The following is a 2900-nucleotide window of genomic DNA, read 5'->3' as shown; positions in this document are numbered from 1 at the left end:
CGGCCCGGCCGGCTGGTCGGACCCCGGCAGCGAGCCGCCGTCATCTCCGGCCTCCTCCCCACTGAATAATTACGTTGAGAAAGTAATAAATACTTAGCTATCGGTGTGAACCACTTCGGGAAAACGCACAGAATATTCGGTGGCATTTTTTAATGTATAAGCTTTCATATGAACGGCAGCGTCAGTTTCCCAAGAAGAAAGTAGGCAGCTGCCTGGTTGCATGAAATAAGAACCGACGTACTCGGTATTTTTTTGGCTGTACCCGACCTCCTGTACGTACTCGGAAAAAAGAACAGCCTGCGACAGGTCTGAGCGTACGACTACGCGGTGTTTTACCTCAAGGTCCTGTCTGTTTGCAGAAGCATTTTGTCTAAGATCCGTGGATTAAAAAAACACATCTTGATATTTTAATCTTGTGGGCGGTATCACATGCACCCGTTATTAAGCCAAACTTACAAGCTGCGATACTACGTATTTCAAGTGTAAGGTCGTATTATGAAAGAAGTTCAAACGTCAGCGATTCCCGTGTGTACTGAGCTGAAATAGTGCAGGCGAGATTTGAAACGGTACCGATTGCGCTCTCGGTCACGGGTTCAACCCCGCTGGCGGTACGAATTTTGAATCTTCGATAGGCATTTTGTAGAATTAGCTATCTTTGCTTTATTCCTGGAAAAATGTTTAACAAATATTGTGTTTTGTGAATATGCCGATTTAAATGACTTCATCATTCAGGAGGTTCCCTAGTTTAAGGGAAGGTCTCTGTTACTCTGTTTCTGGATACTGAATAAAAATTGCTTCCTAAGCACCCAAATGCATTATGTTTTATCAGTTGTAATTTATCGATGTGGTTCTCATAGTAGCAAATCACCTTCATACATAACCTATAGCTTATCTAAAATAAACTTGAGGAATAATAAATAGTTGCGGTTTTCCTAATTTTGTATTTAAGTTAAATGTAATGAAAAAACAGTAACGATTTTAGGCACCTCACCTGCTTCTCTATACTGCTGTGTATCAATAAAGCTAAATATAACTTTCTGAGTGCCAGAATAAAGCACATGCAAGAAAAACGATCCGTGGAAGGCAGAGCCATTCACCTCCGCTCTGTTTTCCGCCTGCCATTACCACCTGCCTCCTCTCTCCCCCCCTTCCCCCCCCCCGCTCTTCGCAGGCGCGGGTGTGCACCAAGAGTTTGAGGCAGAGGGGGGAAAAGCCTGAGCCCTGGTAAATGCACACTAAGTAATTACCATCTCATAAATAAACAAATACAAAACAGCTGGTATTATTTCTCCGGACTCGTTTGGTATTTTAAAATGCGTTTGCCAAACCGGTAATTTTAAAAGGACTTGCTACCAACACCGCCATGAAAAAGTCAGTTAAAGTTAATTCTGTGAAAATAAGGTCTCCACTATTAAGAAAGAAATCCTGTAATTGCTTGATTATTGTCATCCTTTAACTGTTCCCTTGGAAAAACAGGATGTTTTACCAGATCTTAAATCTTCGGTTACTTTAGCCGTTCCTGATGAAGCCCGCTTCCTTCGAGAGGAGCGCTTGAACAGTAAAACCCCATCCCGACGGGCTGATAAACGCTGGCCCTGAAGATGCTCCTTGGATTTAGCGTAGCAGGAAGGGTTCAGGCGATGTGGGAGATCTCCACCGTCCCGTAAAGTGAAACAGCTCCTGGGGAATTGGCAGGGAAGCGTGAGGAAGGGCTTGTGGGGCGAGGTGGGGAGGTGCAGGGGTACTTTTTAGGTGGGAAGGAAATGCGGTGGTAGCCGAGCGCAGCGTGAGTGTGTTGCAGACTGTCTTACCTCATTTGTTTGTTTAGAAGCAATGTTCTCAGGTTTTGGTTGGGGTTTTGTTTGGTTGGGTTTTGTTTTGTTTGGGTGGGTTTTTTTGTTCTGTTTTGGGTTGGTTGGGGGGGGGTTGTGACACCTCGTTAAATCACGCTTTTTGGTGTGATGCTTCTGTGTATTGCATTAAATGCTGCGATTACAACTTGTTACATTTCTTGGATATTTTTGATCCAAGTCACATAAGTCCACCCGGGTTTGAGTGACAGAGACAGAACTTGCAGCGGCTGTGTCCTGCTTTAAGGAGCACGCTTTTTTCACAGAAAAGGTAATTTATTTTATAAACAAACACAACTGTTTGGAAAATAATTTCTTCTGATTCATGTGAAATAGATGATACTACCGAAAGCACTTTCGGAAAACTTGTATTACATTTCTGAAAGTTTCTAATGATTTCTCCTTCTAAAAAGGAAGGGGGAGATACCCCAAGAGCCTTTCTCTTTTTACCCATATTTGTTACCTTGTGGTCACAGAGAACAATATTCTTTACCTAAAAATGTCACAGTTTCCCCCGACTCTGGATAGGTAACTTTTAAACCCGGGTTTCCTCGGGCCCCTCTCAGCCTGCCAGGCGCCGCTGCCCCTGCCCAGCGGTGCGGCCCCCTGCCCACCCGCCGCGTCGGCTTTGCAAGGCTGGAGGAGCGGAGCTTGCCAAAGGGGAAGGCAGCAAACTTGCCAAACCTCACGTACAGGAGTTACGTTGCTTAATTTCGAAGCCTCTACTTGGATTCTTTGGATGTAGGTGTTGCTTTTAGACTCACACGCGACGATTTTGCATCTCTCGTTCGGATCTGACATTGTTCTGGTGGAGGGAGAAAACTGGAAACGGGGGAAGAACCAGAAAATAGAGATAACCCGGGGCTAAATGTTGTATCACGAGGTGAAGGAGAGTAATACCCAGCATAAGGAGAACACAACGCTGATTTATTTGGCCTTTCCTTTGTCCCTGTGCGGCAAGCGCCTGTTTCCCCCCGGGGCGGCTGCTGCAAGGCCTGCCGGTTCCCCGCCGCCAGCAGCTCCCCTGCCTGCTCGGGGCCGGCCGGGAGG

The sequence above is a fragment of the Fulmarus glacialis genome, unplaced genomic scaffold (assembly GCF_000690835.1).
Source record: "Fulmarus glacialis isolate BGI_N327 unplaced genomic scaffold, ASM69083v1 scaffold37229, whole genome shotgun sequence".
Taxonomy (NCBI): Eukaryota; Metazoa; Chordata; class Aves; order Procellariiformes; family Procellariidae; genus Fulmarus; species Fulmarus glacialis.
This window is presented reverse-complemented; position numbering follows the sequence as displayed.